Here is a 14,302-nt window from a genome sequence, read left to right as displayed (position 1 = left end):
AGGGCAGACCAAATAGTATTGAACGTGGAAACTCTTGTTTTAAAGGCAGCTTGGACGAAGCAGAGAACATTTTATCAGAGGAGATCACTGAATCTGCTGCAATCTAGAAGGAAAAAAAGACACAGAATTATAAAAGAACTAATGAAACCAAATCAATATGCTGTTACACTATCAACTTTTAACAAAAAGAAACATATAAGACATTTAACAAATAGAACTTAATTTTGTAATTAATATTTAAAATTATATTCAGCAATTAATAATTAAAAATAATCAAAACGTGGTACAGAGTTTATTCATAAGTAGGCTATGTCATTTAAACATGTGCGTGATCACTGATAAATGTGAAGACATGAAAGCTCAGTAATTAAATAATCAAACTAAGTGAGGTCAGAGTCACATGCTGATTTTATTACAGGCCTAAATTCATCACTGTCTACAAACTCGACTTTTTAGCAGCACAAATACAGCACAGTAATTCTAACAGTCTAGTTATAGTAATTTTCTTTAATTAAAAAATGGTCACTCTATTTCAAACACTCGTCTAACTTTAATGAGAGCAAGAGTAATTAAGGATTTAACGAGTAAACTTTAGAGAAAGTTAGATGAGCTTACCAATTTTTTTCCCTCTCTTTTCTGCGCGGGTCTCTGTGTTTTTTCTTTCACGCTGCGGGTTCAGATGGAAACGTCGCAGACAAAAATTGCTCCAGGACCGTAATGAAATCCGTCCAAGACTGAGCGCTTTCACTGTCGCATCGGATGAAGTTACGCGGCAGGTGTGAAACTCAGGAGTCACACTAACACTGAAACTTACAGCATCTCATCCAGGACTCCTGCATGGTGGCCGGACCGCAGCGCTCACGGGCAGCCCGCGCGGACACACGGAGCGAGAGAATAAAGAAATACAAAAAGAGTTTTTCAAAAAATGCAATTTAAAGTCGCGCAGCGCTCCCGCACATAAAATCACACATTGCGACGAGTTACTTTTACAGACTTTCGCTCTGCAGAAATCCCTCTGCAGTGCGACTTTATTTGCAGCGCAACAGTTCACTCACTTGTTGTATTTTCCGTCCTGCTTCTCTCTCCTCAGCATCTGCCTACTACTGCTCCCCCGCCCTAACACACACACACACACACACACACACACACACACACACACAGACACTGAGATTCACCCTCCCATCCTGCATCTGACCTTTTCACAAATCAAAATGACTACATCTGTTTAATAGTTTAATCAAAGGTTGTCTTATCCCGTTCAAATATTGAAGATTTATTTGCACCACACTTAGACATACAACCAAAAACACATCTGATATTTATGTGACATCACACCTGTCAGTCATTGTAATATGGATCGTTTGGGTTTGTTTTTTTTCCTATGTAATATTTCCCTCTAAATGTATGTTGGGCTTGCCATATCAATTCTTCATCGAGGGCCATGCCTCAGACTGCACAGTATGTAAAACTATAGCCTTGCTTCGCCACATAAAGATTTTAAAGTAAGATGTTGCTACTTCTATGTTTGGTCAAACAGCAGGTGTGAAGAGGCTGAAGTGTGAGTACAAAACGTGGGCTCCAGATGTGAGACTGACACGCATCACGCAGGATGTTGAAGTGAAAAGGATAAGGTGAAAGGAGGAGAGTGGTGTTCTCAGGGTTGTTGTCGATGTCTGTGTTTCTGTAGCTTTCAGACCTCGTTAGAGATGAAAGATGTATCGCTGCTGACAACCCCCCTCCTCCATCTCCTACTAGTCTCTTTCTTTTCCTTTCTTTCTCCCTGACCTTACATTTATAGCATTTATTAATTAATTCATTCTCAAATTGAATTTTTTTTATATGGGGTGCTAATGTCTGATATAGAGCAGGGGTTCCTCTGAAATATAAGATTTTTTCAGGTGTTTCTTTCTATCGGATCACACTCAGTTATATCAGAAACACCTGAGTATTTTGCTTACATTTTACCAAGAAATATTAGTCTGGGGGCATTTACACAAGACAAAGGTAAGTGAAGCATTTAGGCAGACCCCCAGTCCACTAAGGCACCAGTATGTACTGTCAGTTCTGCTCCTTATTTATTCATCTCCCAACTTTACTGAGCAGGAGAGTGTAGCAGATATTGAATATGGATCAATAGATCACTCCGCAGAATGCGTACTGTCAGCCGACTGAGCCCTCAGGCAGATGCCAAGCCTCTAGTCACATTTGCATTTGGAGACAGAAAATAACTACTGCTTGTCAGAAACGGGGAAACTGTGTGGTTTCTATATTTTACAAAATTGGCAAATCACACGAAGAGGCTAAAGAATTGACTGCATTTTGTGCTTTTACAGCATGCTCTCTGCTTACATCCACGGCATGCCTGGCCGTGCTTTTTTTTAATGTGCCTTTATGGCATGTGTGTGAGTGCCTTTATGCATACATATGTGCACACATAGACATATAATTTACATGTGGGCTCTGACACACTGGTGACACACTCAGAGGCTCCCTGCATTTAAATTATTATTGCCAAGAAGGGAGGACAATTTAGAGAGAATGAGGTTTTTAGAGCCCTATGAAATATTAACTAAGCCGATGAATATATCAGCTGTGAAGCGATAATGTCTGTCTCTGACTCTGTTTCCTCATGATATATGATATCATGTTCTTGTCTGTACTATATCATCCTCTCCTGTGTTCAATTGAAGCTCGGGTTTACAGGAGGAAACAGTTTGATCTTCTCTTTAGATTTATAAAATACTGAATTTTATCTGACAAATTATCACTGGTTATTAACACACTTACATGTTATATCTTCTTCCTTGTCCTTGACTTTAATGTCTCTTTTCTGACCTCCAGGTGCCTGAGCTGTGGAGATTTGATTGATATAAAGGCTTTACAGCAACAACAGACTGGAAGGTCTGAAGACCGGGGGGTTACAGGGTTAAGTCTCAGGTGGGACATGACTGCTGTTGTTAACACAAAGGTCCGCTGACTCAACCCCGTCAATAAGCTGGCGCAGGAGAAAAACTGAAGTCAACTGCTGGATCACACGATAGCTGCTTGTAGCACAGAATGCCCTTTTCCAGGTGAGAAGATCACAAGAGTGGCCTTGAAGACCAGTATAATGTATACAGCCCGAAATCTCAAATTGAGGAGGGGCTGCATGTGAAGTTGTCTGATCAAATAAAGGACAGACAGAACCGCACCTCCACCAGGGATATTCAACTTGCTTTGCTTGGCGGCCACTTTTGCAAAATAACAGAGGGCCAGGGGCCAGTCACAGCATCCCCATGTTTCTAGGATTTATGGACATTTTTAGGATATTAGGACATTTCTAGGATATAAGGACATTTCTAGGATTTTAGGACATTTCTAGGTTATTAAGACATTTCTAGCATTTATTTATGTTTCCAGGATTGCAGGATGTTTCTCTGACTTTTGGACATTTCTAGGATTTCAGAACATTTCTAGGATTTTAGGATGTTTTGAGGATTTTAGGACATTAGCAGCTTAGCTAGAATCTCTTTTGGTGGGTGCAGGTCCTTCACTGGCAATTCTTTTTTTTTTTTTTAATAAACATACTCTATTTTATGCACTCTGGCACCTTATGTATATTTAAAGTACAAAACAATTCCCAGTGTGAATACCTTTGTTTTTATTGTGAATTAGAAAATGGTTAGGGGGCCAGATTTGGCCCAAGGGCTGTAAGATGAGTATCACTGACCTACATCGATGGAAAAAATATCATTTTAAATGGTGTATGTATATCTCTACATGTATACATGTATCTACATGGACTTGTATAAAGTAAGCATTGATATCAGTGCAGCGCAGTGTTCGTATTATTTCCTACAAAAAGTGATAGTTATATAGTTAGATAGTACCAAAGTTTGTGTATATCCCATGTAATTATGAGCCAGTAATTGGAGCATAAGCCATCTTGGAAGGCCAAGATCACGGGACCAATGTGCTGACGGGAGTAAAGAAGGAAGCTGTCCTGAGCGGTCCAGTAAGCAGGCAGTTTGGGGCAGTAGATGGGTCACAAAACACAGGAATTTCTCACAGGACTTTTACCCACAAAGACCTGTGTTCAAAACCATACTAACTTGGAGTGAACGTTAAGTTACATAACGTTATTTGTGGGTGCTAATTTGTAGGATATCATACAAACCATTGTGCGATATCATGGACCACTGTATGAGCATCCATTGTTGATATGCATTGAAAAGAAATGCTGCTTAAAATAATTTGCTTACAGTAACCAAGTTGTCCCCTTCCAGTGTTCGTTTTAGGTCTTTTCATACATAGCAACATTCAGAATGAAAGAATTAAAACTGTGGTGATTATTTTTTTTCTTTTTTCTTTACTGCTGCGTACTTTGTCTTGTAGAAACCCAGTTCAAGTTGGCTACCTGAGGCTGGTGCTGAGTGCACACTGAAATTATGTTAGTATAAGGAAATTAATTATCTCTACATGAAAAACATTATTACCTAAAAGCTTATGACAAACTGCCAAAATTGAGACAATGCGGTGCAGCAATGACACTTTGCGTTCCTTGTAGTCTACTCAACCGACTTCATCAAGTCTATTGATAAAACCTGATGCCGTAATGTCTTCTTGAGCAGGCGTCTGTTGGGGGGAAAATGCGGAAGATGAAAAGTGAACCTGACTGTTTCATTACTTTATTATTTTATATACATGTTTATAAATAATAATCATCTGCTCATAGTGATCAATTTGACCTCGTCAGACGTGATCACTCTGAGAGGTTTTCACAGTATATAACAGAACTACAAGGACACGCAAAGAATGCAGACCTCCACCAAGACTGAACACCCTATCTCGCAATGTTGACGAAAAAGTAAATTTGCGTATCTGCTTTAAGATTGTGGCTGCTCCAAAACTGAAACTATACCAACATACAAAAAAAAAAAAAATGAACCGAAAACATAAATTCCTTAGTCAAAACACAGTTTGAGTAATTGTGATGTTGTTTAATTTATTTTCCTATTATTTTTATAATTGTTGTTGTTGCCGTTTTGTGAAAGTGTTTTATGTACATAATTATTTTGCTAAAAAGCCTGAAGGTCCACTAACAAGGTTTTTTCCAGAATTTTCGGCTGCATCTTATGACCTTCCTATAAGTTGGCATGAGGACAGGGATGCATAATTACGATATGCATTATTCCAAATATAAGACATCTTAGATGAAAGTCTTTCGTTACATAAAAGCACTCCTGGAGCTAATGCTTGATCTAATGACTGATCCTGGTGAAGGTCCCAAACATGGTAGTTTAAACACAGGTCTCTACAGGCCAAAAGGCTACTGCGTTACTGGATTTATGGTCATTAAAAACAGATTCTTCTTGTTAGAATGAGTCATTCAAGCTGATACACTCTGGTTTTCCAGGCAGCCACACCATGACATAGATAATGCTGAACAGAGGTGATTTACCAGCAGGACAGTCACTTTCTGTTGAGAACAATCAGTAAAACCAATCAGGTCATGAGCAGAGCGTCCACATCTGATCAGAGAGATTGCCATGGTATTAACAAGCTCATTCAAGGTGGAGGTGCTATCAACACAATGAGAAATACAAGCAAAGTAAATGGCTGTGGAAAGGGCTTAACCTGACCTGCAATCACACAGGTCAGAAAGTGAGCAAGAAGGAGAGAGCGGAAGCCTGAGAAGGATGGGGAACGGAGAGGCAGCAAGGGTAATGGAAATGTAAGGGTCATAGCATCACACTGTATAGAATAACATAGGAGTGTTAAGTGTGTGTGTGTGTGTGTGTGCACATCTGCCCAATAGAAAGTGTGATTTCAATTTTCAATTTTTCTGCATGAGGTGGCAAGACTGTCCTCACCAGAAGTTGTTTCTTCAAATACAACCTATGTTTACATTTACCTGACAAGGACCTCTTGTGGCCCGTCAAATGAACAGACTTTTGTACAGCAAGAAAAGGGCAGAGGAGGGAAAGTGACATTGGGGGAACACCTATTACGACCTACTTCAGCTTGTTCATCAGCAAATATAGTGTGTCTCCAACAATATATGTGACTTTCAGTCAAGCATCAGTCAGCTTTTGTTTAAATATGTGATCTTGGAGGTAAGGAATATACAATCACTAATTAATAGCTGGTAAATTTGCAAGTCCACTAAAAGGTGTTTACAGTGGGACCGTTGGAGAAGAAGTCGGAGATCATGTTACTAGAATGCTGTTTGTGTCCCCTTTAAGCTTACAAAGATGTTAAAAGACTTTTGTATGAATATGGATTCAGGTAAAACAACCGGTTTGGTGCTGATTATCTTGAATACATTTGATACTGTGGACCATGCAATACTTTCTAACAGACCTGAAAAAGTGGGTGGGCTGGTACATGTATCTCGAAGAAATGAGTGATGATAAATCAAGGGGATCATCATGACATGTGGAAGCCCTCAGGGTTCTATTCTTGTGCCACTGATATTCAACCTGTACATGCTTCCTTTAGATCAAATTATATGTAGACAACACAAAGATTTACCTCGCTCTTCAGATAACTATGGTCCCTGAGATTCATTCTGTTACTGCTTTGAGCAAGGACATACCTGGATGCAATTAAAATTCCTTCAATTATCAAAACATAATTGAAGATATTATATGTGGCAACAAGGGAGAAAAAAAAAGATATTGCTCGTCTTGATTGGGGAGCTATTAAGATGTTAGAAAGCTTGTTATTTTAATAGATTTGGATCTCTGAGCTTCACATCAAGGCAAAAACTATCATCTCAAACAAATAGCAACAATATACATCTGCTGCTCAGACAAAGATTTAGAGAAACTCTATTTCCAGCAGGGTGGACTATCATAGCAGACTTCAGCTCAATCAGAACTCTGCTGCCAGAGTTAACAAAGAAAAACTAAGAACTGAGCAAATTACTCCTGTTCCTACATCTTAACACCGGTTTCCAGTTTCGCGAGTCAGAAACAAGCAGGATGAAGCTGTTCTTTAGCTACTGTGCTGCACACAGGTAGAATCTACTTTATGATTGTCTCGATGCACACCAACCCCTCGTCACTTTCAAATACAAATTAAAACCTCTGCTTTCTCCTGTTTCTCTGATTGATTGGTTTCTATTTATTCTCCTTTTTACATCTGAAGCAACATAGTGCTTATCAGTGTACTGGGACTGTTTTTTTGGTATTTACTTATTTTTGTCTTTTTGAAAATTTCCATTTACCGATAGGGAACATAGGTTTCTTTTTCTCTTGACTTCAATTCTTCCCTTACTATGCCCAAATATTTCGTGCATAAACTTAACTCGCCCTTACTGTGGAAGTGGCAGATTAAAAACAACAAACGTTTTCGTCAATATATTCGCATTTAATGGTTTGTGAGATGTCTATGAATTAGCACCCCACGAATGATGTTACACACTTAATGTGCGTGCTCTATGTAAGAGCTCTATGTAATTTTACATAGGTTAGGTTTAGGCAAGTAAACTTCCATAGGTTAGGTTTAGAAAATACATATGGTGAAAATATATCTTGAAATAACTGGAGGTTCACTTGCTTTCACATCGTTCTGAACACTGGTCCCCTGTGTTGTTTGACTCATCTACCACCCCAACCTGCCTCCTTCGGTCTATATACTACATCCTTCTTGCTTTACTCCTCTCAGCACATTAGTCACATGTTCACAGCTTTCCCTTTTACATGGAATATACACCAGTTATTGGCTCACAATTAAATGGGTGGTATACAGATTGTGGTGGGCCGCACTTCATAGGCATATGTACGGTTTAATTAAGTAACTGCTCAGTAGCCTTCCATCATATTGCATGATCTTCCTCAGCAGAAGTTTGCTCATTTGAAACAGTAGTTGACAAAACAACCTCACCACAAGGTACAGTTACAAGCTCCGGGGAAGCTACAACATAAAACATGTTGAGATGGCTTTTTCAGCAACCTATTTTGTCATTATATACAAATATAGTATCCTTTCCATTCATTCATTAGCCATAATCACTTATCCTCTCAGCTGTCATTGGGCGAGAGGCGGGGTACACCTTGGACAGGTCACCAAACTATCACAGGGCTGACACATAGAGACAGATAACCATCCATACTCACATTCACCCATCTGTGGGAGGAAGCCAGAGAAACCCGGAGAAAACCCACACTGACACAGGGAGAACATGCAAACTCCACAAAGATGCCCCTGCCCCAGCCCAGGTTTGAACCTGGGACCCTGTTGCTGCGAGGCTACAGTGTGTACACCACTGTGCCGCCAGATTTAGTATCCATGAGGGGAAGATCTACATAAATGTGTTTTAGTTTACGTTATCTGACTGGTCAATGGAACAATTATTTTCAAAATCACTATTAAAATAAAGATTTGCGTGAAAAGCATTTGCTACTGAGATCCAAACATCTTGTAAAAGAAACTCACTGACTTATATTTTCTGATTTATTTGTGGATTCACTTCAGTGTCGTTAGAATTTTAGATGAAGTGAATCCTAAGGCATTTCTGCATTGTCTTCATCTTTCAACAATGTGTCCCTGGTTTCAGATGCTCTACAATGGATATTTCCACAATCAGAAAACACTTTGAGAATCCTCACCCTCTCTAAGGGCCAGTTTACAGTTCAGTTTAAGGTGAAGACCAGAATTATGATTGGGCTTTGGTCAGGGTTAAGTGCTCGGGTTAGTTTAGGCCTGGGGACTGAACGCTTCTGGGGACATTCCCTGTAAGTGTGTAAAGGGAAAAAAATGTGTATGTGCACGCAGCCTCTCCTCTCATACATCTACCTCTGTCTGTGTGCAGATCTGATTATGGTCCTTGATTGCGAGTGACAGTGTGCAGATTGAGTTGCACAGCCTCTCTAATTCTCTCTATTAATGAGTTGCGCTCCACACTGCTGCCCCGGACCCCATCTATTAATCACAATTTGTCATCTGTCTTGTGCTCTCCACACCCACCCTCCCCTCTCCCCTTCTCTCCTCCCTCCTCCCCTCCAAACCACACTATCCCTCCTCTACCTGTCCCTTACCTTCCAGTCACTGATTCCATCTCATCCCTTTATCTCCTCCACAGATTCAACACTCGTCTCTCAATTTGCTGTCTTTTTGTGTTGTTCTGTGCTCTGCACCTGTTCCATTTCCTGCCGTTTTTTCTTGCATCTCCATCTTCTGCTCCTGCACTCCTTTTTTTCCCCCTCTTGCACTTGTGTCTTGCTCTCTTTCCACGGCATGGTCAAGCATACTGAGTGGTTTTTTCCCCCTGAAAATCCACATTTTAATTCTGCCAGCACTCCAAGGTTAAGTAAGCCCTCTCACATCGGTAAATAATGATTTATCGCTCAAATTCATATCTGTATCGGTGCTCTGTAATTAGATATTTTGCCACAGACATATGGCTTTTTTACAAAATAAAATTTAAAAAAATGCTGAACAGCTTATTTAAAAACCAACTTCTTGTCATCCTCAGATGCCTCAGTTCTTATTTGTGACTATAAGGTGTGACACATTTGTAGTTTTGATGGTGCCATGACTAACGCAGTATATGAAAAGCAGCACTTTCTTGTACAGTTACAGTGACATGTCAGGAAGTTGAAAGACAATCAGCGAGGACAGACAGAGATGCATAATAAGGGTACCATTCATTACTCATGGATCTAATGTAGCTTCTGAATCCCTATTGAGCAACTGTGTCAGAAATCCTCCACCCCACACTGAACATTAATTAAAGCTCTTGTCTGTCCCAACAACCTGCTGCTCTCACCAGGAAATCTGTGTTCTGGATCTCGTCAACATGGGAAACACAAAGTGAGACCGCACTGGGTGAACGACACACGCACGCAAGTCTGGAACAGATGTGACGCAGTGTTGTAAACGTAATGTATTGAAACAAATGCTGTGACATTTTTATACAAACAAAAGTCTTTTTTTGATGTTGTCTGCTGACAATAATAGAGCTGTTTAAAATTTGTGTCCAGGAAAAAGATTGAGTATTAATTTTCTGATGGAAGAAAGAAAACATCCAGGACTTCTGAGTTGCTGCTGAGGCAACTCATATACTACATGCTGTTATGTCACTCAAAACCCTAAAGTAGATCTGGAGATCTTGACTCTTTACATTTTTAAACAACTACACAAACAACTAATTATGCTAGGGGTGCATGAAACCTCTAATTGCGATCTTGACATTCTTTGTTTAGATGTCCTCCTTTCATTTCTGTCTTCGAACAGGGGCTATATTAGTAAAACAGAAAAAGAGATCATCTGATGAAATAATACCTGTTAGAATAATTAGGCAAGTCATAGTATTGTCATCGTTATTGTACTAAAAGTTAGAACAGGAATTTACTGAGAGTGTCTGCAAGACAACAAACTCTTATGTGTTATACTACAAGTGTTACTTGGAAAAGTACAATAACCAACACTGCTGATTAGGCAGATCAAATTAGAAAGAGGGTGATACTGGAGGTGTGGTGAGATGTGCAGTGTGCGTGTTAGCAGGTTTGACACGTAGACTGTCGAGAGACAAGAGCAGTGTGAGGAGGATGTGAATTATAAAGGGCTGTTGTGCAAATAAGGATTTTTTTTTCTGATTGCAAATATTTGGAAATATTGCAGCAGCTCCTCATTATGTTTTCATATTATTTATATCTGAGCAGGTTTTTGGTTAAATGGACCTGCACTTGTATAGTGCTTTTCTGGTCATTTAACCACTCAAAGCGCTTTCACACTACAAGTCACCTTCATCCATTCACAGACACTCATTCGTACACTGGTGGCCAAGGCTACCGTACAGGTGCTACCTGCTACTCAGTTTTTAACCATTCACACACATTTTGCCAAAGCATACTTTGACATGTTAACTGGAGGAGCCAGAGATCGTGCTGCCAACCTTTCTATTAGAAGACAGCACACTTCAGCACCTTTAGTGCCACAGCCGCCCTGCACTCCTAAAACCAACCAGGCTGTTTTCATGCACTGTACATACGTCTACCAATGAAAACAAAGGTAATGCAACACAATTTGTGTATAATCTATGTAATCATGAGCCAGTAATTTGTGTATAACCTACATAATCAGGAAGGCTGTGATCATGAAGAAGGAAGTAGTTTGCATAAAAGGGGAAGGCTGGGGTGGTGGATGAGTCAACACAGGACTTTACCCCAGAGGATGGTGTTTGGAACTGTGCTAAACCAAGCGAACTTTAAATTATTTACATTAGATATAATATGAACCGTTGTATGGGCATTTGTGTAACATATACAAAAATAATATACATTGAACCAATGGACACCTCAGAAACTGAAGATGAAGAGCCATGAAAAACAGATGGAAAATGGATGAAAAGCTGATGACTGAAATGTGCAGAACTAAGACAACAGTAGTAAACTGAAACTGAGTGAATGTTGCAGAAACGTGAAAAAAAAGAAGAAAACAAAGACGAGTGTGAAAAGGAAACAACAAAAGTAACTAAAATACTTAACCAATCACTACATACAGAAATAAACAGCCTAATTATATGATATAACCAATTACTAGGGCAAGCAACGCCTGTGTTACTTTTGAATATTTCCTTAAATTCTCTTATTAATGGACATATTGCTATATTATTTTAGTGCTGACACAGAGTGGGACATCATTATCACTATGATGAAAAGTAAGTGGTGGAACAGTGAGACACAATGGATATGTTTTGATGGGCCTAATTATTGTAGCATCATTTTTTCTCTCTTTTTATAAATTGATAGAGTCACAAACTATTTTTTATTCAAATCTATATGTGTAGTATTATTGGTTACTGTTGGTTAAAAAAAAAGTTCACCAAAGAAAGTGAAAGTAAAAGTCAGTCCCAGGTTTACTCGTTTGGCGTTTTGGCCTTTCTACATTTGCATTGTTTTTGGTGCTGTGTTTGGATATCCGCTGTTTACGGTGTTGCACCTGGTGGATACCTTTTTGATACCAGTAAACTGCACACCCAGCCTTGCTCTGTATCACATTCAGCTATAGTGCATAGATGTAGATATTTGCAGTAAGATGTCCAGAGATGATATGGTGGAATTTAATCTGATATTCATTTGCAAGAGCCTGTCAGGAGACGCAGCCTTCTGTCACCAGAGATAGCATCTACGAAAACAGTCAACAGTTCATTTAAACCCACCAAATTGCCTGGACACCTACCCACACCCTCCCATTCCCACAAAAAAAAAGGAAAAAAGGAGTTGTGAATAATTTAGCAGTGCTGATCCTCTCGCTGCTCGGAGGTCACGGCCTCTCTAAACGATGACAGGAGATGGATCTGGCAACTCTGTCTGGTGGCTCCAAGCATGTCTTATTCCCTGGGATGGAGTGACAAACCTGGGCTGGTCTGGGACCCTTGTCTTTCTCCACACTGTAGCTGTCTCACAGCTTTTACTTTCACAGTTTACAAATACTTTTTTCTGTGGACCGTGAATCTTGCACAAATAAAATCAGTCCAGAGGAGTTGAGTTCAACACAGAGCAGGATGCAGTGGAAAAAAAAGAAAAAGAAATGGAACACAGCAACCCGTGACGAAGGACAGAAAGACAGCCGGGGTGGAAGAGAGAGCGAGGGATCATCCAGTAGGGATGACAGGGGCAACAGAGAGAGGAGAGAAAAGGAGGGAGAGATAGTGAAGCGAGACATCGATGACCTTCTTTTAGCTCTTAAACCATGCTGTTCATGCCATCGCATCACTCAGAGACAAGAACACCTCCTATACCCTGCTGCTGCGACATGAACATGACAGGGGCTGTCTGATATACTGGACAATGCTCTCTAATACACACACACACACACACACACACACACTTTTCCATCTGAGGCTTTGTGTGATTACATCTACAGTAAAACATCAGCTTTTCTTGTATTCCTAATTTGACCTGCCACATTAGAACAGGTTCATCCGCAACATAATATAAAGACTCCCTAAAAAATGTTACACACATTACCTAATCTGGCTTTAATTGGCCTCTATATTTTCAACACTTGAAAAAAATACACCAACAGGTATACTACTGGAGAAATTATTTAATCCAAACTATTTAATCAGGTTTGAAAGAATAAAATGTATTTTTTTAAATTTTGAAATGAATACAGATATTCTATTTTTTGTCCTTGAGAGTTTTCCCTTAAAAAAAGAATCCTAAGCAAACATGGTATAATGCTTTGTCAGAGCATTAATGTTTGTAGATTTTTCCATGAAAAAAAGCACGTTTCTGAGGTTTAGTTTGTCAATTATGACAGCAGTTTCTATATTTGGGATTAAGAGGTTTCATTAAAAAAAAAACAAAAAAAAACTTCAGGACTGAAACATCCACTGGGAGTCATGTTGGCACTACAGAGTGCTGCAGGGGTGACCTTTTACTGTAGGCCAAGCTGCAAGTTAGCATTGCGCCCCTCGTTCCCTCAATAATTCAGTTTTTTTCCATTGAATTTTGGATTATTCTAGAAGATAAACTCTGTGTCCAACAAACATTTATAATACTTACACATTACTCACACAACCCTAACCCTAGCCTACAAAGGAAGACCACTTTTATGCTTAAACTTAAATGCAACTGGGAGAAGTGAAAAGCTATTGCTAGGCCACAAACGAACTACACTGTGGTCACATGATTTAACATCATCATCGCTACAAGGCCACCACGTTCTCTTTCCATGTCATTATATATCGCTGCTCTGTCAGTGGACTTTACGTCTAAATATTACATTTAATTATTCTCCTGCATCTGCTGTTGACGTTCTGGGATGTGGCAATGAAAGCCATGGTTATGTCTAGGCAATTAAAGCACATGGAAACTAATGCCAGGACATCAACAAAAGCACATGGTAAGGATTAGGCAACAAAAGCAGGGGTGGTTAGGTTTAGGTAACAGAAGCATGTGGTTTGGCTCTACACAAGTAAAGGAAGCAAATACTGCTCCCGTGTGAAAGTGCAGGATAAGCTGGACCCATCCACCACCCCTCCCATCTGCCCTATAGGGACCCTCCAGCTCCAAATAATAAGTCAGTACCAGTAACGTTTTAACCTGACGCCGCATAACAGCATACCATATGGCCGCGACAGCTTATGTTAACCACAGACCTTATTTTAGGCATCTAACCAAAAACCTATTAAAACAAACTATTGACTTTGAGATGAGTGAACAATAGTGGCTCTATCCTGCTCCTTGTTTGGTTTGTGGAAGTTTACACTCCAGCAAAACTTGTTAAGTGAGACAGTTTTGTTGTCTCTAGCTGTGCAGAAAAGTTTCTTTTGTAAAAGTGAAAATACACAAAATAAGCATAAATC

This window comes from Plectropomus leopardus, chromosome 2 (genome assembly GCF_008729295.1).
Source record: "Plectropomus leopardus isolate mb chromosome 2, YSFRI_Pleo_2.0, whole genome shotgun sequence".
NCBI lineage: Eukaryota > Metazoa > Chordata > Actinopteri > Perciformes > Serranidae > Plectropomus > Plectropomus leopardus.
Note: the sequence above shows the minus strand (reverse complement) of the source record.